This window comes from Haliotis rubra, unplaced genomic scaffold, assembly GCF_003918875.1.
Source record: "Haliotis rubra isolate DU_JTF1 unplaced genomic scaffold, ASM391887v1 Scf1, whole genome shotgun sequence".
Classification (NCBI taxonomy): Eukaryota; Metazoa; Mollusca; class Gastropoda; order Lepetellida; family Haliotidae; genus Haliotis; species Haliotis rubra.
This window is the reverse complement of record NW_025764891.1, coordinates 675,109-699,216: the sequence shown is the minus strand read 5'-3', so window position 1 is coordinate 699,216 and position 24,108 is coordinate 675,109. Positions and strand designations below refer to the sequence as shown.

At 37.7% G+C, this 24,108-nt stretch overlaps 1 protein-coding gene across 1 annotated transcript in view; it reads right to left on the bottom strand.

Moving 5' to 3' along the window:
- LOC124286143 (protocadherin beta-17-like) overlaps positions 1-18,977 on the bottom strand; it is a 42,438-nt gene extending 23,461 nt beyond the window's left edge. Inside the window, exon 1 of the mRNA XM_046722840.1 lies at positions 18,716-18,977. The gene's annotated coding sequence lies outside the window, so the exon portion shown is untranslated. The remainder of the gene's footprint in view (positions 1-18,715) is intronic.
- Positions 18,978-24,108: the final 5,131 nt, after the last annotated feature.

Sequence of the window (24,108 nt, the reverse complement as noted above, 5' to 3'; positions counted from 1 at the left end):
TTAGTTCTTCAATATTCCTGGCGCCAGGATGATGGTTATTTGGTACATATTGACCATAACCATGGTAACATATCAACTGATACTTATACAGCACATCAAATAATAATTATGCTCTTGTCAGTGTAAAAAATGATGCAGTGTCTTACAAGATAATTAGAGTTCACAGCTAGTCAGTATTGTAATACCTTCAGCTCTCGCCAGTTGTAACCAAATCATGAAATGTCACGATGACTAATTAATGAAGTTTGCTACATGTGAGATAATATATCTAAAGGTTAAACAAGTCATTCTAGAGATAAGGGATATTACATACAGTAATTAAAAAAACTGCACAGTGCACACTTTTCAAGAAATATCCATCTTGCTAGAAATTAACGTCATCACTAGGTTTTGATGACGTGGAATGCATGCTGTGGGAGGCAGTCTGGTGAGTGCATATGGTAATATTAGCAGTAAACTTGAAATAGACATCTGCATGTCCAGGCCTACCAAAGAAAACTTTCCCACTGTGCAGAAAAACGCAGAAAGCCCATATTAATCGTGATAATAGCAACATAAACATAATACCTCGCTACTGAAACAGTAAAAACGGCAACGTAAAACTATGAAACTGCAACATTTTTATATCAGCAAACTTTGACCTCTACTGCACATGCGCATTACGATCCGTGCTTCTTTCCAATTTCCGAGCAACCGTGAATCGCCTCGCGTAGAAAAAGTATTAAACATGTCGAAAAAATTGCTGTCAGTCATTTCATACGAATGGAAAGTAAACTAAACAAGTGTGTACACAAGTATCATGATGATAAATGCCAAATAACACAACAGAAATACTTAAAAAGGGAATGTAACTTTTGTCCAAGCTGGAAAATGTCAACATGCAATCGAAACTTCCTCTTCCATGTGCGCATGCGCAAAATCGAAGTTGCAGGCTCTTCGTTTTTTTATGCAGTTTTAGCGAATTAAAGTTGCCGTTTTTACTGTTTCAGTAGCGAGGTATTATGTTTATGTTGCTATTTCCAAGATTAATGTGGGATTTACTGCGTTTTTCAGCACAGTGGGAAAGTTTTCTTTGGTAGGCCTGATGTCTATTTCACTTTGTTCTGTAATGTACACTGTACATGCTGCTAATTGAAGCTGCTCCTGGTCACCTGACTCTCGAATCCCACGATTCTGTTGCACAGACTTTCAAACAGAATCAGGTTGAGGTATGTCTGTTTGCATGTTGTTTAATGCTGCAAGCATCAATAATTCCAGCTTTAAGTAAAAATTCCAGTGGTCCGTAAATAATCGAATCTGGACCCGACAATCCAGTGATTGGCATCATGAGCATCATCTGAGGAGGGGATAGTCAAGAAGCATGGGCCTGTTTGTCTACAGTGTGCTTGACTTGACCATGTAGTTTTCATGTGATATGAAGTTGATTATAGTAGGGAGTTCAGTGGGTTCCGAAATTATACAGTGCATACTAGTAAATGTGTCTTTAAATATTTGTACTATCAGTTAACTACATTGGTATAACTAAGAAATCACCCCCACAGCCACCACCACAATCATCATCATCATCATCATCATCATCATCATCATCATCATCATCATCATCATCATCATCATCCTTTCACACTACCATCATCATCATCATCATCATCATCATCATCATCATCATCATCATCATCATCATCATCATCATCACTCTCCTCTCTTTGGCAATAACAAACAAACAGTCCTATTTAAAACCCTATCAGTGGCATTGACCACAAAGCCAGATGCCACTGACCACAGCAACTGAAATCCAGTAGAGTTCTATACTGTAACATGACACCTAAAACAATGTAAATCATCCCCCTCTCTCACAAAGTAATCTGTTTCATTATTTAGTCTCGTCAAGCTACATCAGCCAGGTGGTCCAAGACTTTTTCCACCTCCCTGTCAACACTTGGAGGATTATTTTAATGGTAAAAAACACTCCCATGTGTCTTAAACGAAATTCAAACATCCGGACAACTTTGCAAGTAATGAACCAACTACTATCTCCAAGATCTCATGTGCACTTGCCGCTTTCTTTGCAATCTGATCCCTTCACAAGATCCCTGCCGAATCTATCCTCATTTCATGTTCGTAAACTTCCAACATCCCTCCACTCTTGTTTGTACACAGTAATTTATCATCTACAGTTGAAAGTGACGTGGACGAGACAGTTCCGCTTGAATGACTTTCACAAGCACTGAATATCATACCAGCCAAGGGGTCAAAATAGCATCTAAAACATATGTTAGGCTTGTATTAACTAAATATGCTTTTCAGCCGGTAATGGATACAGCTGAGTTCAAGTGGCGATGCTTAACTCAGGTTCTTAGCTAAACATCTTGCTTTGCTTGAGCAAATTTTCAATTTTCGAATGGTGAAATGTAATTTAAAAAGATTGATTGTTTTTTCTGCTTCTCTGGAAAAGATGTTAATGATAAGCGAAAGAGGTATGTCCTTTTATTACACAAGAAGGGAAAAGCGTTAGCTATTTACACAAATTGAAAAAAGTTTTAAATTTCTTTGCAAGACTTGTGTGTTTTAGAAAGCACAATATTTAGTTAATGTATCTTTGCAAGGTTCAGTTTACCTTGTAAATTGAATTTGGTTTGGCTTGTAACTCAACACATTGACACCCATGTGAAAGTTTTTCAAGCACACATTTCTTCTTTGAAAGTCTGTTTGATTAAACTTTAAACCCCTATGCTGTTTTAATGATCCAGATGATGTCAATATCATGTTAATTGTAATAGTGTATGTCTGTTAATGACACATGCCATAAAAACAGATCAAACAGGCAGCTACAATGTTTTGAAAAGAGAAATGTAAAATAGATTAATATATTTTTGCAATTCTTCGTTCATGTTCTATTTCTGATTTTTAAATCAGTTCTTTTCATTATGGGGTCAAAAGGTAACACTCATAAATCATTCTGCCAAAAATAGATTGTTGATATTTGAAAATGTATACTTGTTCTCCAAAGAAAATATTTGTGTATACCCTGCACCTCCCACGTGAAATCAACAAGGCACCAGCCACTGGTGTATATCACTCTATATCAACCATTGTCAATTTCACCCAACATATATTTCATCCCACCCTACCTATATCACTGGTAGCAGGATACCTCGTAAATAACATCATCAATCAATGTCTGTGACCTGTCATTCTTGTAATTGCCAATCATAACCCTGTCACGGTTCCCATCGTGAAATATGTTCCTAACCTGCCTGTTGTATAAACACTGATATCTACAGCTTGTACATAGCACTAAGACTCTGGAATGATTAGCCGGATAGTTTTTCTCAATTAAATCGGGAGTGAAAGCTTGTTTGTTTCTGCCAAAGGAAAACGCCCTGGCTATCAGATATGTCATTCAAAAAAAAAAAATCTGCAGGTAAATTTCAGAAAAAGTGATGTTTTTTTCAAAAGATGAACAGGAAATTGTACATAGTTCAAGGTGCTGTTCAAGGGTTGATGTGATTTACAGTGAAATTCCATGTCCAACTTCAAGGGTAACTGTTAAAATACACAATTCTTGGATTGATGATTCACGGTATTTCATCATGTCCCTATTTTCTTTATTGTTACGTTTGGTGAGTGAGTGATTAACATGTTTCACTTTAAGGTGAAGTATCTCAGCTTGTTATTCTGCCCTCCTTCGTCAAGGAGTTAATGCCAGACCTCTGACTTCTGTGTACAGTTATGCCCCGAGAAATAGCATTATCCATCCATAAAGACTGCAGCAAGCACCAGGTTGTACATCATGGTTACTTGTAAACAATGAAACCCTCACCAAAGAAACAAGCAACTAAAATTCTGAGCAACTATCTCCACAGTCAGTTAATTACCACCAAATCCGCTTTAGTTGACTTTTATGACAACCTTAACTTTCTTGGCCAAATGAAAATTGAAACCCCCTGGGACCGGACAGGGAGAAAAGCACAACCACATTGATTAGTGAAACATAGATAACAATATTTCAGAAACAGCTTTCTTAATACTTTGCTGACAAAATATATTTTAAAAAGATATAATGAACGGTAGATGTTTTTTGTCAAGTCAGGGAAAAAGAATTTCAACAAAAGTTTGTCACTAATGAACAGAGCAAATACAGGAACTGATCGGTGTTATTTTCTGTTGAATGTTATGTTTATGTTAAACATAATTCAGTTTATTGATAGCATCTTGCTATCAAGCCTGAACTTAAACTGCTAAGATAGTCACAATAGCATGATACTCATCACCATAAACTATAACAAAGAAGACACATTTCTATGATAATAACACACCACTTCAAGAACATATAACAGATGTTATTACAAGGATGTGAAAAATACTAAGTGGATGATATCAGATTATCAATTCCTCCTTATAATTTCTATATTGCCGGTCCAGAGATGAAAGATATCTGTATTCAAAGGCTCTGGCCACCAGAGCATACAGGAATGTTATCGACCAATAAAGGACAGTTGGGAGACCCTAACAATGCTATGTTCCCATCTTTGTAGATGTTCATAGCTGTCAGTCAAGGCGGTGACAGGGATCAAACATAAACACATGTTGTTTGTCAGGGCGTTGATATCGTGTTCATTTCCAATATGTTAGGACTCGGTAACCTTCAACTTATTTCAGTGGATGTCTCAGCATACTTATCCTAATATGTTAAGGATTACTGCCTTTCAGAATTATTCTCTAACTTCTTGGCATGATGATGTCCATTTAAATCTGAGAATCACAAAGAGATTTAAGGAGTTAACATGAGGGCAGTGTTGCATATGTCTATTGTAATCTGTCATGGCTGAATGATAGAAGGTAGACAAGGATACAGATGAATGTTACTATGTTAGGAATGGGTTCAGTAAATGTTATACCATTGACACAAAAATGGATCAGTTCAGAGATGGTTCACCTGAGGCCACAACTAAATATTTTACTTGCTTTATGTTATTTTTGCACCTGGTGGTAGGTGAAAAAGTGTAAATAGAGAAATTCACATTTTTTTTTATATTTTCTTCGATCACCACAAGTAAGCTGGTTAAAAATATTTACACATTTCTACAAGAAATCTTGTTGGTATGTTAATCGAACATCGATACATAATTATTATTGTTTACAATATATGTTCTGTAGCAATATGCTCACAATGAGTTTATCGCCATCATGACAATATTTGGGACAAATTCAGAATTATATCATATTTCCATTTCAACAAATGTTACAGGAACTGCCTCGATGAAAAGTTCTGATTTCTAGATTTATTAAAACTGTTATGTTTGATCAACCACTGGAATTATACACACAAGGTCTATCAAATGGAACCCTTGTAAATGAATAATGACTGTTGAATACCTTTCAAGTCTTCATTTAGGTCTACTACACAGTATAAATTTGAAATTCAAAAAATATATAATGAATTTTTAAAATGTTATCTATAATAATAATTCTGTGGAAAAAAATTCATGACAGTTAAATGGATGGAGGTTATTGATTAAAATATGTACAAATATAATTAATCATGAATCACTATTTTCCAATTCGGTCCAATTGTAGTACAAAGGGTTATAATTAGAACATTAATTTCAAACTACTAGTATATGAAACTTATATGGATGCAGGTTATTGATTAAAATGTGTACAAATTTATTAAATAATGAAGCACTATTTTTCAATTTAGTGCAGTGCATTCAACCCTGAACTCCAATAATTGTGAGGAAGAAAAAAAAGCAGATGGGATACAGTGAAATATAGGTAAACAGTGCCGGTAGGTAGGTACTGCCGTGACAGGTGTAAAGCGTGAGCGTCACACTTCGAGAACACGAAAAGCACACTTCAAGTGCAGGTACCCCTCGTGAGATGATTTTTACTAAATACCGTCACAGTTTGAAGGAAATGTTGCACAACATGTGGTGTGTCAGCGTAACAATGACCCACAGAAACTGTCAAAAACCTCTTTTGTTGAAACTGACAACACACTGTGAGCCAAACAGATGCTAAATACAGGCACGACTCTTGTCCATTAAATACTTCACAATACAGCAGACCAAACATTAAGAGATACAGTCCACTGATGCTGAGCACAGAATAAAAGGAACATCATAAAGAATAGAATAGGACCAAGACATCTTCCTTGGTGACCTCCTATTCCCTATATGCAATATGGCCAAATATTGGAGGCGAAGGCTCGGGGTCAGTCTTTGTTTGATAAGCTCACATAATGATTGATATGTGCTACTGTTAATCCGAAACAGGAAGACCTTAAATATGGTCATATCCCCTTATTCCTTACTAGTTGAACTGCTGGTGTGAAAGCAGGAGGGTATATGGTTGAGTGGGCTTGTTCACATATGGCCCAAACTCAGTGGGTGCCAGTTCTATGTGTCACATTCTCCACCCATCATAACTGTTAACAGCAGCAGCACTCCGCACTGTATCCCCTCACAGATATATCTCACAAAAGGCTCTGTCGAAGCACGCATTCTCTCTCTGACATCATGTTCTGATGATAAATTCAAAAACAGTTTTATATAAGCTCATGGCAATAATGACTACAATTTTGTATTACATTTGCTGATATAATGGAATTCATAAACCCAGGTTTGTTTGTGTCTGTGAACATGTGGTAATTGGTGATAAAAAATATTATCATTTTGAAGGTGTGTAGTATGTTGTATTCATCATAAACTAATAATGTATCCCTACAGTGGCTCAGTGTATAAAATCATGCAGAATGATTCATCTCGATTCCCACAGGTACACAGTATCAAGCTTGTGTGAGTGAGTTGTATTTTAACACAGTTTGCCATCTTAATTTTGGTGGAATCCATTTCGGTGCAATCACAAAGAATCATTTAGTGTAGACATCAGTCAGAGATTTATCCAGGTTTCCAGGCTAAGTACCCCGGCTGGCAAAGTTTGGAAAACTATGTATTTTGTTCAAAACTGGGATTCATATTTTCAGAGGAATTATAACATTGCATTGTAACATTGCATTCAATTCTATAATGTCAATTCGGTCTCTTTCCCCTTCTTTGGGTGACTTTATAGGTTAACTCACTGACTGACTCACCTTCTTTGGGTGACTTTATAGGTTAATTCACTGACTGACTCACCTTCTTTGGGTGACTTTATAGGTTAACTCACTGACTGACTCACCTTCTTTGGTCCTGTTATCAGTAGAATGCAAGTCAACTTCACAAATCAATCCTATCTGATAACTATTCTTTTATGAAATAAAAATCTTTTAATTCCATTCCCATTTTCACTTACAATTGCTGAAAACAATTGAAAAAATTAGCCTGTGAGCTGACCTAGATAAATCATACAACATAAAAATATAAGATTCCAATGAAAAGATCAGTGGATCCTGAAAAGACTAAGGGAAGTAAGTCCACACAACATATTTCCACACCTCTAACCAATGGGGTTGTTGGAATGGAAGAGGACAGGCTTCCATGGTGGTCTTAAAGGTTTGTCTCCATCATAGATGAAACTTTCCCAGTAATTTACGATGGCCATAAACTTCAACAAATATTGTTCCAGTCATAAAATTGGTCAAATTATAACACCAACACTTGGAGGGTTTGACCAACAATGTCATGAAACAGTTCCAAAATATTTGTCTTGGAGCATTGTAGGTAGCAAGGAAGACATAATTAATGCAGCAATGTTGTGGTTGGCAGTGTTCCAGTGTGGTTTGGAGTGGCTCAGCTGGCTGAAATCTGGTTCATTGAAGCTTTTGAAGTCATGTATTACTGTCTCTTAACATTCTGTTTATGGCAGAAAGAGTCGAACAACATGGATGATTGGTTTCATGCACCTACTGTCTGACTGTTCATGAAAAGGGGTCATGCACTGTTCCGATATCGGTCAACCATATAATGGATTGTTAATCTGAACCAGTTTACTTGTACTTGTTTTAAACCTCTCAGTATCATATCTACTCATCTGGGGCAGTGGGATAGCCTTGTGGTTAAAGCGTTCGATTGTCATGCCGAACACCTGGGTTTGATTCCCTACAAGGGTACAACATGTGAAGCCCATTTCTGGTGTCCCCCGCCATCATGTTGCTGGAATATTGCTAAAAGTGGAGTAAAACTAAACTCACTCACTCACTCTCCTCATCTTAGCTGGAAATGGAAGTTTTCCTTTGAATTCTGTTGTTTGGCAACTGGGATCTTGTGCGTTTTCATTATACAGGGAACACAGAGTTTTGGTCACATCTAGTAGTTGTTTTGAACAACAAACAACAAACAACATTCCTGGCATTTGGCAAAAATGAGGAAATTCTGTTTTCATTTGAGAAAAATCTGATAAATGATAAACGATTTGAAAACTGTCACTCTTCTTTGTGAAGGTGAAGGCTGAGAATTTTTTATACTTTGACTTTTCAGTAAAATGTGAGTGTAACTACATCAATTTTCCTCCACTTCGTTTGAAATTTGGCTTTTGATGAATACCCTAAGGATTAATATGCACAATTATTTCTTATTCTGGCAATTGTGTCTCTTGTATAGAATGTTATGTGAGCGATTTTCTGTAACCTGAACTAATGCTTGGTTCCAGAAATGCTGATGTCATGAACAGTCTTTACAGCATATTAAGATATTATCTCAATTTCTCAAGTAATCAAAGCATGGTTAAAGATGTGGAATAATATTTCGATTGTATGCCACAAATACCTCATATTACTTTAAGCAAGAAAGTATTAACGTTTATAGTAAACATCTTCTATGATGATGTATCACATTATCCTGTCATGCGGAAACACCTGACGATAAGCTTTACATCTTGTGATGTCTACATTAAATTCGAAAAGCTTGACACAGGTGAAATCAGACCCTGTCACCCTTACTCCGTGACACATGCTATGGACGTGATATGAACCATTGTCAATTTCACCTATGGAGACATTGAACCGTGAATTGATGGAATGAAAATGAGCTATCATGCTGGCGAATATTCACAGCAGGTTTTTATGATAAGTACTGCCTCACACTAGGACTAGTTTATGGTTCAGAAAGTTTGCTATATATAAAAATGAAAAGTAGCTTTTGATTTGACCGACAGCTGTGAAATGTCCTCCACTTTTATAACCGATCAGTGGTGACCATGAAAAACAGACTTGAAATGGACAAGAGGTAATTTGGGAGAAATCACTGGCAAAACACACCCTAGGGTTTCCTAATGTTCTCAAAGTGGCTATGAACATCAGATATGATCAATTTCTCATTAATACAGCAGTAACACTTAAAAATATCCCTACCATGTGGTGTCTATTTCAGACATGACTTCACAGGATCAGTTTCAAGATTTTTGTACTTAAAGGATAAAACTGACTATGTTGAACATCAGAAAAGGTACTGAGGTGAAGAATCTTAATTTCTTATATAAATAGTTTTACTGTAGGTTTGTTATTTAAAATACATAAATTAAAGGCTTGTGCTTAATTCTGTTTACCATATTTGTGCCATACCAGTTCAAGTTTATCATTATAGTAGCAGAGTGGAGTAGAAGACTGGATAAAGCATTCACTTAATGGTAAGAAGATCTGGGTTCAAATGTGTACAATATGTATAAAGAAGCATATTCATGGCATTACCCATCATGAGAAGGATGAAATGTTGGTAAATGTAGCGTAAAACGTAATTCATCATCTTGCAGTGTAATTATGAAAATCAACATATCTTGATTAATGTGAGCTTAATTTTGTGGATGTAATTTGTGTTGAAATATTAATTTTTAATGAAACAGGATTTTTAAAATGTCGTGGGCAGTGTTTCTTGTAGAAGCATAGAAAATATAGAATAATGTTTCTTGTCTAACAACTGGAGTGAAATTTGATTCTGTTGCCTAGTATTTATGTTGTAAGCCTTGAGATGTTCAAAGAATCCCAAACTATAGTTCCGAACACCAGTCCATGAGACTCTAAACATTGGGACCACAGAATCCCCTGAGGGTAGGTCTTCCCAACTGTAACAATCATAAACAAACATAAAGAACCCAAAAAACAAAACTGTATATCCTTTTGAAACTTGCTCAATACAGAAATGTATTCATTTCAATACCCAGCAGAAACATCAAGATACCAATTCTTTGATTACATCCAAAATGTATACCAAATGGCATTTCAGAATTTCCTATTTACTTTAGAGCCAAAACATGCTTATTATTATTGTAGGCGTTACAAAGCTATTAGAACATCTTGAACCCAGGCAGATGGCGTATTTGAAAAGACTTCAAAGCTTCCTCTCTATCCATTTATCCCAAGATGTTCCAAGAGGATATAGCCTTCCAAAAATACATATTGCAACGCAAACATTCCTGTCTTGGTGCCAAAGTCTGCCTTTCCCAACCATTCCAGCTAAGTCGTTTTGGGCTTTGATTGTATTGCACGGTTAATTACCATTAGTGTATCAGCAGGTTTAAGATAATGATTGTTTTGTTGCCGCCACGCTAGAATAATATTCTGAGGAAGCATTTGCTGTTTTAATTTTTTTCAAGTGGACTCAAGACGGATCTAGACTTGTAACTTGACCAGTCTGTAAGATGCTTGGATGTCAGGGGTATAAAGAGGCTGAAGACTTGTTGGAGGAGGGAAAGGAGATCAGAGATGGATGTATGGCTTCCAGGGGATCATGTTCCGCTGACCAGGAGGAATCCCAGGAACTTATTTTAGTGTTCTAGCTATCTGTTTACATATGCACCTATGCTTGTCCAGCACCATGACCTGGGGGAGGGGAGGGGGAGGGAATCCGAAGTTAGTCAGCCGGTCTGGACTGATTGACTGAGTTTGGTTTTACGCTGCTTTTAGCAATATTCCAGCAATATCACGGCGGGGGAACACCAGAAATTTCATAGACATGGTTAGTCCAACTTAATTATCATGTTGGAATATTTTAGGTAAAACAATAATGAAGTTTGTGAAGCCTGATGCTGCTTTTTAATGTCAAATAGAACTTTTTACTATTTTGCTTGGGAAAACACTTTTTGTTCAGGACTTTAATCCTTTTGGTATTCATAGCTGTGTCTAAGTAAAAAAACATTTTTAAAAAAGTGACAGCAAAGTGATGCAGCTACACTCACAGAGTCACCTCCCTTAGTTAAGCCAGGATCTTCAAAGGGACATAATTATCCTTTTCTGCACCACACAGACGAATCCGGGGACCATCAAGTATGTTCTTCAGGTTTCAGTAAACATCATGCACCTTAGGTTTTGTTTGGGGATTGCAGTAAGTTCAGGGCCATGAAGATGCTTTTGGAAGATCTTGTGGTCTGTGCATGGGGGTCATTTCTGGATTATAAATAACAAAATGCAGTCAGATCAGCAATCGAAATTAACATCGGACCTGAGGCCTGAAGTTGACTGAAAACCACTTGGACCCACAGCTTTTGTTTTCTGCAGGTTTTTATGACCGACAGCTTTTTCATCCCCAATAACAAAGAGTATTACTAGTATTTCCATATTAAATATAGGGACTACACATTCTGATCAGGACCCACAACTTTATATGGTACTGGGTCCTTAGGGCCTGCAGCTTTTCAGGGTTAAGGGCAAACACTGAGTCAGATGACTTGTATCATATTTTCCCATGTTGCTCAGGTGAACAACAACAACAACAACAACAACAACAACAACAACACCCCCCACCCCTACCCCCTACTTGTGATGCATGTCACTGTTGGGAGTGATATGCTTATCTTTACAGAAACATCAGGTGTGATCACTATTTAAAAGTGATTCAAAACACATGCTCCCGAAATAGTAGCATAATTTATTTTTTATGATTATGTACATGGTTATAGTTTTGTCATTTATATTAAAATTAATGCATTCATTCCATACTGCAAGTCAAATTCAAAATAAACTAATATTCATCAAAAATTGCAAGATTTCCTAGAGGTCACTGATCATAGATTTGTCCTCCTCTCCTCACTTTGAAACTTTTCTGCTTGACTCAATTTGAAGAATTTCAAGACAAATGACAGAATTCCTTGGAGGGTACAAAAGCCAATTAAACACGGCTGTAGCGTCTTGTCCATTTCAAACACTGACAAGAAAATGACAGGTGAAAAGGTCACCTGTCATTTTTCGGTATACATATGCCTTAAGCTGTCATTTACAGAAACTGCAATATATTTCATCAGTGTTCAGATGACTATTGTGTGCATATCAAATTATGACATGTCAAAGCAAGTAAAGAAACAATTTCAAAGTTTTGTTTCTTACAAGAGACAACGTTTTCCAGAAGACTGCTCTTGACCTTAGACATTTTCACACTTGGATGGTTCTCACGTGCCAAACACAAAACACCATTAGAATAAGTTTTGTTACAATTTGACATGTTCGTTGATTTCCGCCACACAGGTGCTTGTCAATTACAGCTGTACAATGAATGACCACAGGTCTCAAAGAGGGCTGATGACTTTGGGGAGAGGTGATAGAACCGGCTGACCTCTGAAGTTTATGACTTCCCAGATCTGAAGATTTTTATTGACCAATAACTGACCAGCAACTACCTGTAATTCTTAACAAACTGATGGTAGTTGGAGGGACATTATGCTGAAAGGTGGCTCTTCCCATCAAAAAACCATCAAACAGACATTTACTTTGAACGAAGACCTATGCTTCGTAGGTTATTAATGCTAATGCTCTTCAGGTTTTTGTGATATAACTTAAACCAGAAAGCTCTGACAACTCTACCACATGGGAATACAATAAATTTTCATTCCATCATAAATTTACCTCAGCTGTCAAATTTCCTACAAAAATAAACACAAACTAAATTTAATTACATGAATCCATCTTTTAAGCAAATTCAATCTTCATCCAGTAAAAAGATGCAATTGCCAGTCTCCAATTCAATAGAAGTTGTAATGAACAAAGATTACCTACCACGAAACATATTCCTGTAACCAGTAATTGCTTTAACACAGTTTCTTAATATGAGAAAAAAATACCCATGACAGAATAAAAGCAACAATATTGAAATAGGTTCTTCACCTGTTGTTGGAACTCCTTAATAAATTCCTAAACAAATATTCCTAAATTCCTTTGTCTGTGTGTGAAATCCCTTAAGTCTACCACATCAATTTGCCAAGGTTTTATCCTGCCTCGTCCAGTATCCTTGAAGCTTGTATGCGTTGGAATCTCCTGGGTTTCTGCCAGAAGAAAGGTTCCTGCTTCACTGATCCTCAAAGTAACATTACACATAATTATCAATAATTAAACCTTCTTGGTGCTTCGGCTAAAAATCCATTTTCTAGGTGATCTTAATGAGTTCTTTGAGTGGAGATACAAAATGTGGAATTGTAATGTTCAAATGGAAATCGGAATGTTTTTGTGTTATTAAGAGATAATTGTTACACATGGGATATTACAGGACAAATTTGTTAGAATTTGCTGTATGCCACATGGATGAAATTACAGATCAAATTGAATCTGTTGAAAAATTAGTGTTTGAGGATTGCAACAAATGAAATTAAAGCTAATTTTTAAAAGTTTTATAGCAACATTAACACAAGCTTAGATCATCGCTTTATAGGGCCTGGATATTTGATACAGTACATGTATTATTGTTAACTTTGGGCATTCCTGCTGACTAATGAAAAGAGAACTATAAGATAATAAAGGATTTATGAATGAATGTTTGACTTGCAAACACTTTATTCTTTAGATTAACTTTAACAAATGTATGAATTACAACTGAAAAAAGTTTGAAAATTTAAATAATTTTCACTCATATTACAAAATTTACTTTACCCAAACTGAAAAAAGTTTGAAAATTTAAATAATTTTCACTCATATTACAAAATTTATTTTACCCAATCATGTTTACTTGAATGTTCAATTTCAGGAAAGGTAAAGACATTTCTTGATGGCTTTTGAAAATAAGAAAACTAAGATTGAAAGAAAAAAAACATCTGTTATTGATGTAAAGCTTCATCCAAACATTTCAGAGTAAACTGAAACATATGTCAAACCCAAATACAAACACCTGAAATGGCTTGTTCCCAGTGCTACAAATTACGTTCCTGTGGCGTTCCTGTGGCGCTAACTTGTGTAAAGCATACACACTAAATATTCGTACATAGCTTTCAAAATTGTGACATTTCTAATTAAACCTACATACACTTTGGAATGCATTTCACGTTCATTCATTCTAGTGATTTATGTGCATGAACTTGAGTCCTCTATGGAACATATAATCTTAAAATTTCAAATCATTTGAAATTTTTGTTATTTAAATGGAAGCTCATGTGTTGGATTATCTTGATGGTTTGAAAAGAATTTTTATTATGCAAATTATTTCATGTTTACAGCAGTCTTGCAAATTGATGTTCATTTCACTGATGCAGAGAAAATGTCAAGGAAGCTAGTCCTGATTTAACGATTCTTTTACTTTTCCGAAAAAAAATCAGATACAGCATATCTGTTGAAGCATATTTCAAAAGCTACACTGTTTTTCCAGGAAAACAAACATAGAAGTTATTTCAGTGATTCAAAACATATCAATCAGAGGAGCCGTGAAACCAATAACATCACGTATCTGAGTGTACATTTCACTTCCCACACATGCTGTCAGTGATGCATGACACAGCACCATAGCATGACTAAGTATACTTTCCTTGCTCTTGCTTGCCCCGTTCCTACACTCATGCAATAGACACATTGGCTTCCTTGTGAAATATACATATATGAAGACATTAAAATGTAAATCTTTGTTCTCTGAGCATTGGAAATCAATATCTGACATTGTTGAAGCAATCGATGGCCTTCGAAATGTGTTTGTTATGAACTTTTCATTGTTACAGAATGACTTTGAGGATTTGAAAGAAAAGAACAAACATGGGAATATTACAAATATGAGATTTGAAGTGTTGGAAATGTGAAGTTTTCAGAAGACCAATATGGTTATAAAAGTGAAGATTTAAATTTCAGATGTGCTGATGGTGAAAGTGTTGTGATATGTTTTAAAAAGTTTAGAACTAAACTTATTCGGAAGTTATACTAATCTGCATAATGAAATTGTGGGAATTAGTTTAATTATCCTTTAAAGAATTTGTTCATCAACAAATAAAATGTATACATGTACATGGACTGTTGTTGGCATGAAACATTAAATATGAAGATACATTAAATGGCGTTTCCAAACCATGCTTTGAGAAATTGTTCGCATATTTGAGTCCAACCAGAGACCATAAAATAGATCTATTATATGGTCTCTGGTTCTTCACGGTGGGGTAGCCTAGTGGTTAAAGCGTTGGCGCGTCACGCTGAAGACCCGGGTTCGAATCCCCACATGGGTACAATGTGTGAAGCCCATTTCTGGTGTCCCCCGCCGTGATGTTGCTGGAATATTGCTAAAAGCGGCGTAAAACCAAACTCAGTCAGTCAGTCAGTCATCACGGTAATAGAGGTAATCAAACACAAATGTCTTTAACACAGTGCCTAGATCAAATACAGGTTAAAGCCCAATTTGATAACACAACTCTATACTTCCGTAACATGATTAATGTTAACTCAAAGTACTTAAGCATATGATATGGATTAAAGTGAGATTGGGTTACACCAAGTTATATGTTATTGTTACATGTTAAAGATTTCCTACCGCATGGGCCCACTACCCAGAAGAGCGTATTAACCCCAAACCCCAGAGGAAGACTGCCATAAGAAGCTTGGAAGCAATTATTGAAAAATATTGATCACCATAATCTTGTCCTGATACCATTATGAAATAAGCTCAAATATTGCTGAATGTGTAAGTAAAGTTACATCAACTCACTCATTTTCCATGTAAAGCTGTGTTAGAGTTAGAATATTGCTGAATATGGAGTAATGCTTGTTTGGTTGTTGTTTAACGCCACACTCAGCGATATTCCTGCTGTACAGCGGCAGTCCTAACTCGGATCGTCACAGGGTATATATAACAAAAACTCACTCAAAAAACATGTAAACCTGTGAAAAATAATTGCAGAACGTGGGGAAAACAATATTCACTTGCTCACTTTCCATGTAAAGCTGTGATAGAGAGAGAATATTGCTGAATGTGAAGTAAAATTACATAAACTCGCTCACTTTACATGTAAAGCTGTGACAGAGATGACTATTGGTGAATATGAAGTAAAACTACATTCACTTGCACACTTTCCTTGTAAAGCTGTGACAGAGATGACTATTGGTGAATATGAAGTAAAACTACATTCACTCGCACACTTTCCTTGTAAAGCTGTGACACTTTCCTTGTAAAGCTGTGACAGAGATGACTATTGGTGAATATGAAGTAAAACTACATTCACTCGCACACTTTCCTTGTAAAGCTGTGACAGAGATGACTATTGGTGAATATGAAGTAAAACTACATTCACTCGCACACTTTCATGTAAAGCTGTGACAGAGATGACTATTGGTGAATATGAAGTAAAACTACATTCACTCGCACACTTTCCATGTAAAGCTGTGACAGAGATGACTATTGGTGAATATGAAGTAAAACTACATTCACTCTCACACACTTTCCATGTAAAGCTGTGACAGAGATGACTATTGGTGACAGATATGAAGTAAAACTACATTCACTCGCACAGAGATGACTTTCCATTCACCGTAAAGCTGTGACAGAGATGACTATTGGTGAATATGAAGTAAAACTACATTCACTTTCGCACACTTTCCTTGTAAAGCTGTGACAGAGATGACTATTGGTGAATATGAAGTAAAACTACATTCACTCGCACACTTTCCTTGTAAAGCTGTGACAGAGATGACTATTGGTGAATATGAAGTAAAACTACATTCACTCGCACACTTTCCTTGTAAAGCTGTGACAGAGATGACTATTGGTGAATATGAAGTAAAACTACATTCACTCGCACACTTTCCATGTAAAGCTGTGACAGAGATGACAGAGATGACTAAAGCTGTGGTGAATTGGTGAATATGAAGTAAAACTACATTCCTTGTACTGCACACTTTCCTTGTAAAGCTGTGACAGAGATGACTATTGGTGAATATGAAGTAAAACTACATTCACTTTTCCTTGCACACTATTGGTGAATATGAAGTAAAACTACATTCACTCGCACACCTTCCTTGTAAAGCTGTGACAGAGATGACTATTGGTGAATATGAAGTAAAACTACATTCACACACTCACTCACTATATGTTTAACTTCATTACTACATTCTCAGAAAGACACTTTTGTTTCTTATTCTACCAATACTTTGACATAACATTCCGAGTCGTCTCTCTTAACACTTTCCTACAACCATTTCCTCAATCACTATCCAATACTTTGACACAACATTCTGTGCAGTCGTCCTAAAACATTGTTACCCCACCTTCGCAAAACATTATCACTTCCAACAGTGATGTCTTCTTTCTCAAATCACTTTTCCTTATACAGTTTCCAAAAGACTTTCTCCAAAACTTTCAAACCTCCAACAAATAATGCTGTCGAAGAACCTGGAGCATAGACATCACTCACCACTTTCCCATGATCCCAAGATCATTTCCCATTACAATCCTTCCAAAACCTCTTTCCCCACCATGTTCTCTGTATCCTGTGCCTTAACACTGCCACCCTTTCCCCCACCCCACCACCCACCATCATCTCTTTGTATGTCACAGAACCTCACTTTTTCTCTTCTTTCTACCCAGTTAATCGTACAACTGCCCTCCTCCCTTAAAATGCCCAATTCTGAAGACACTCCCTTTCCCAAACCCAGAATCTCTGACCACTACACAAACAAGAATACACCCCTAAAGACCAAAAAGTCAAACTCTCAACTTGCACCATATATTTTTATTCATAACTTCAAGAATATACTATATAATCCCTTCATTGAATACCTTTAAGGTCCACTTATCCTTATCATCTTTCACACAAGCTTATTTGTAGAGGTGTACAGACTAGCATTTGGCCCCAGCACAGACCTAGCATTCAGGGCTGTTTGTTTTACCAATAATCTTACAGTAACATCTCTGTTTATATTTCTAAATATTTTTCAGGGGTATAAGACCTGTCAGATCAACGTCTCACATTTCATATACATCGTGTTTTTGCGTAAATTGCTGCTCTGTGTAGAAAGTTGCCTCTGATAAGACACCAGTCAAAGGATCCATTGAGAGTTCAGTTACCATACCAGTGGTATATCTTTCTTTAGAACGAAGTTCAGATCATATCTTTTAAAGTAAACAAGTGGTAAAAACGACAACCACGATTTCTGATTGAAATCAACAATTAACCGTTGTTACATAAACGTTATGTTGATAAAGCGGTTGCGTTGAATACGACAACTTTGGATAAGGAAAACAAGTACTTTGTATTTGGCTCTCACAAGCGACGGTTAAAATGGATTACATATGTATTCTTCCGAAGAAATTGCATATTATATATCTATATGGATCCCTTTTATCAAAATTGTCTTATTCTAACCCCTTGTACATTCATTGACGCTGGATCGATAACTTTTCCTGGTGGGTTTTGAAAAGTGGCTATCAAAACCTTCGGATATTTCTCACATCCGAATTGAGTATAGTTTCCTTAAAGTTATCTAACTAATCTTATCATCTAGTTAATTAAGTATAAAAACAAAACCCTGATTAGCGATCAAGTGTCAAAATGCAACCGCCGCACTCCAATTAGCGCGGTAGGATTTAATCCTAATTTGTCGCCACTATCAACTTACCGTTCACACTCTCAACCAAACTGTCACTGGGAAGTCCTGCAGGTACTCCCAAGTGCTGAAATGTACAAGTCGGCGACACTGTCCACACGTGCAACTGTCACTGTCACTATGCAATGTATTCCACTGATAGTGTCACTCCGTAGCGTCCAGCCTCGATAAAGTCTAATCCCATAAGAGACACAGCACAATATCCTACTACACTACGTTCGATCCTGTATCCGTACCACGCTGATCGGATTTGACGCAGAGTCAGTCCTCGCCGCTTCCGACTGTTTGGGGATAAGACCACCTCACGCCTATCTCATTGGGACGTCAATCATCCGTCGTTGCTCCGCCCCTCAGCCAATCACGTTCCCGCTTTCCGTTACAAGCTTTGTGGGTTTGCGGTAGAGCGCCGTGCTCCATGTACCCAACTGCACAGAAATAGATTCCCTTGACTGACAAATGCTATCGACTGGTCTCAATATAGTACGGTATACCTGTCATATGCACAATACTATTTATGTTATTGTGATTCACTCAACAATTGCAACTTTGTCACAATGATGTAACAAACCTAATATTTCCTTGTTCAACTAGTACACATTGTTCCGTGTACATATCACCTGCCCATCAAAACGGAACCCGGTCCTTATGTGAAGTGCATTTGTATAATGTTATTGGTTAATGTTAAACATTACTTTGGAGTTTTATTTCAGTCACAAGGAAATCCCTGGTCATATGATAGTGTCAGGGGTATAATGACATGACACTGGTTCCTGTTTAGAATGTCAAGTCATTTACAATTAGTCGACACAGTTATAAATAACAATTACGTGACATGACGAGTTGATATTTTATGAAAAATGTTTAACAACCTATCAAACATTTCTGGAAAGTTGCAAGACAAAATGGAAGATCCGGGTTAGAATTGATAAACCATGCTTGTCGTAAGAGGCGATTCACGGGATCGGGTGGTCAGGCTCATTGACTTGGTTGACACATGTCATCGTATCCCAATTGCGTAAATCAATGCTCATGCTGTTGATCCCTGGATTGTCTGCAGCTATATAGCTTGGATATTGCTGAGTGTGGCGTAAAACTAGACTCACTCACTTAATTTAACAGGGCGGTGGGGTAGCCTAACGGTTATAGCGTTCGCTTGTCACGCTGAAGGCCCGAGTTCGTTTCCCCACATGGGTACAATGTGTGAAGCCCATTTCTGGTGTCCCCACCGTGATATTGCTGGAATATTGCTAAAAGCGGCGTAAAGGCTAACTCATTCACTCACTCTTAATTTAAAAGTTCATTTTCATAATCATTACAGATCGAGAAGTTTGGTGGGTTATTTTTTCATGTTTGAACCTCTCTACAGCATTAAAGTTAATCTAGCCTGAACCAGTTCAGTATTTGTCTTAACATTATATGACAAAACAATTATACAGCGCAATACCTGTTTTATATATCCATAAATCGATTAATCGACCGCAAACTTTGTCTTTCATCACTGCTTGTTTCGGACGCATAAACACATGCACTGGCCTCAAAAGTACTGTACATGTTGTTTGTTTGTTGTTTTACGCCGCACTCAGCAATATTCCAGCTATATGACGGCGGTCTGTAAATAATCGAGCCTGGACCAGACAATCCAGTGATCAACAGCATGAGCATCGATCTACGCAATTGGGATACGATGACATGTGTCAACCAAGGGGGCGGTGGGGTAGCCTAATGGTTAAAGCGTCCGCTCGTCAAGCCGAAGACCCGGGTTCGAATCCCCACATGGGCACAATGTGTGAAGCCCATTTCTGGTGTCCCCCGCCGTGATGTTGCTGGAATATTACTAAAAGCGGCGTAAAACCAAACTCAGTCAGTCAGTCAGTCAACCAAGTCAGCGAGCCTGACTGCCCCGATCCCGTTAGTCGCCTCTTACTGTACAAATGTATAGTGTAAAAGTTTATTGTTACCAGTATCTTATCTTGATGAAAATAAATCTGCAGACATGTGTTTATCACAAGGACGATCGGGGCGGCGGGGTAGCCTAGTGGTTAAAGCGTCACGCTGAAGACCCGGGTTCGATTCCCCACATGGGTACAATCTGTGGAGCCCATTTCTGGTGTCCCCCTGCCGTGATATTGCAGGAATCTTGCTAAAAGTGGCATAAAACCAAACTCACTCACTCACAAGTATGATCATAATTCAACGTGAGAATCTTCTAGTAAGTGAGTGAGTATGGTTTTACGCCGCTTTTGCAGGACGTATCAGCAATGTCGGCGAGGGACACCACAAATGGACTTTAAGCATTGTACCCACGTAGGGAATCGAACCTAAATGTTGGGATCGCCTGTCAACGCTTTCACTACATGGCCATCCACTGTGACGCTGTTGTGGATACGGTAGGGGTAGCCTAGTGGTTCACTTGTCACCCCGAAGCCCCGGGTTCGATTCTGCACATGGGCCTATTTCTGGTGTCCCTCAGTCGTGATATTACTGGAGTATTGCTAAAAGCGACATGGCACCATACTTACTGCTGTGTAATTCAATGGACAAACATGCTATGGTATGTCTTCCCAAGACAAGGTTGTCCACTAGATTATTTCAAAGCCTAGCTTCAACTGTTGTTATTTCAAGCAATCTTTTCTTGGCTTGATCATGGCGCCACCCCATGGAAAGCAGCTGTGTCCCCTGTGATGAGTGAGTGAGTTGTGATGAAAACACAAAACCGAGTCAGGCTTCCGTTCCTATTTCGAATGGCTTCACAAACACGACTGCCATAGTACAGTCCAGTCAAAATGTGACGAAACCTCCAAATAATTGGTACAGAAATTATTTGAGTGTTTTCAACATGTTTAAGTTATAACTAATGAGTATTAAAAAGTCCTCCCTTGAAATATGATGCTAAGTCCTATTCTTTTGGGTGAAAAGTTTAAAAAAATTGAAATCTACAGTAAATAAATTTTAAAATCTCATATTGAGACACAGATTTACCTTTTTATATATATTTTCAAAGAGTACACAAGGTACTACCAAAATTGAATTAGAAAAGTCAAATAAATGTTATCCGAAGTCCTATTTTGGGGTGAAAAGGTAAAAAAAACTTAAAATCTTTGGAGAATAATTTAAAAAAATTTATATTGAGACACAAATGTACTTTTTATGGATATTTTCAAAGAGAACACAAAGTATTACTAATACATGGGTTATAAAAGTCAAATAGATGTATGCTAAATCCTATTATGGGGTAAAAAGTTCAAATTTTCAGAGAATAATTTTTTAAAATCTCATACTGAGACCCAAGTTTACTTTTATATGCATATTTTCAAAGAGGACACATGGAACTACTAATACATGGACTGGAAAAGTCGTAATTTAAATAAAACCATAGATAAAAGGCTTTTCAGAGCATATATACTGAGTCAAAAATGAATGTTCACAAAATGTAATTTGAAAAATAATGAATAATTTTTATCTGATGATACATCTATGTATCCGAAATGGGATCCCTATCTTTCGACTCTAGAAAAACGTTAGCAAAACCCACGCAAACCCATCCATTCGTCGTGCAAATGACGTTAGTGCCAAATCATGTTTTGCACGTGCAGTCGATCACGTGATCTTCGCATCGAAGTTTTCTTCATATGCACGTGTTTGCATTGGCCTCAAGAATTGAAAAAACACTTTTAAACCACAGTTCTAACGGTACTTGAAATGCCACGATTGTCAAATGTGCAACGTGAACGTGCCGTTGGCATGTTGCAAGCGGGAAGATCAGTTATTGACGTCGCAAGAGCAATGGGATGCAGCCGTCGTACTGTGTATGACTTGCGAGGTCGACTACAACAAACTGGCACCACTACTGATTGCCCAAGGTCGGGTCGTCCACGTGTGACGTCACGAGCAGAAGATCGTCAAATCGTCCTACGTCACCTACGTGACAGATTTCTGCCGGCTACACGAACCAGGGCTGAGATGTTTAGAGGTCGACTGTCCTCACAGACCATTCGAAATCGGTTGCGGGCTGCCAATCTCCATTCTCGACGTTCATATCGTGGGTCAATATTGACGCCGTTTCATCAACGTCAACGTCTGCTGTGGGCCCAACGTCACCTCCGATGGACCCAGAGAGACTGGAATCGAGTCGTCTTTAGCGATGAATCCAGGTTTACCCTCAGATTCGCGGACGGCAGGCATAGAGTCTGGAGACGACGTCGTGAACGGTATGCCCAATGTTGTGTACAGGAAGTCGACAGATTCGGGGGCGGAAGTTGCATGGTGTGGGGTGCTTTCTGTTGGAACAACCGTTCCCGACTTCTGGTCATCCGTGGAAACCTCACAGCTGCTGCTTACCGCGACCAGGTGCTCACCCCCTGAACTCGTTCCTTTCATGGCCTAGGTCTACAGTTCCAGCATGATAATGCTCGGCCGCATACCGCGATGTTGACACGAAATTTCCTTCAAAACGCTGGAATCAACGTCATGGACTGGCCATCGAGGTCCCCTGACCTTAATCCAATAGAGCACGTTTGGGATGCACTTGGGAGAAGGCTTCGTGGTCTTAGGAACCAGCCTCAGAATTTGCAGGAACTTGGCGCTGCCTTGCAAGAGCAATGGCGCAGAATCCCCAACCATGTGTTCACAAGCATTAGGCAGTCGATGAGGAGACGGTATTTGGCAGTGGTGAATGCGCGGGGCGGCCATACACGATATTGAACTGAGAAATTTCGCATTTTTATTCTTGTGACTTGACATTCTGTATACCCATGTTTTGGAACGGTGGTTTAGCCTAATGGAACTGATTATGGCACTGTCAGTGTATCGAGTACATCACACAGATCTCAGCAATGAAATAATAACAATTTAACCACCTTACCATCTCTTGTTCTTTTATAGTGCCCTGAAGAAAGAATGTGAAGTTTCTTTTTTGACTCAGTATTTTCAAGGGTAAATTAAACACAAATTCAGGAACATGCAATTTAGTTCCTCTTTTTGCCTCATCAAAGTTATGATTAATCTGAAAGGGAACTCCTCTATCAATATGGAGAAGCTGTTATATCTCTAAAACTTACACATATTCATTCATAAACTTTGAACAGAGAGGGAGATCAATTATGAACTTGAGCCCTGTGCTATTTTAAGATGTTGAAATGTGTATTTATTGTTTCCTTGGCAATACGTTTGACTTTGTGCATGGTAGTATACTTTCAACAGCTATATCCAAAGCCAATATGAGTTCAATTAAGAAACTAAGTGGTGCCTTTGCTCTCCAGGTATTTGTCCATGACACTAGGTTTACTATAAGAAGAGTGTATTTATTGCTAAAGACTGAAATCCACATAAATATGTTTCTGCTGTAACCCCATGGAACCGATTGAAGTACAGGGGACCAGATCATGCATGATGGAACTTCCATGTCA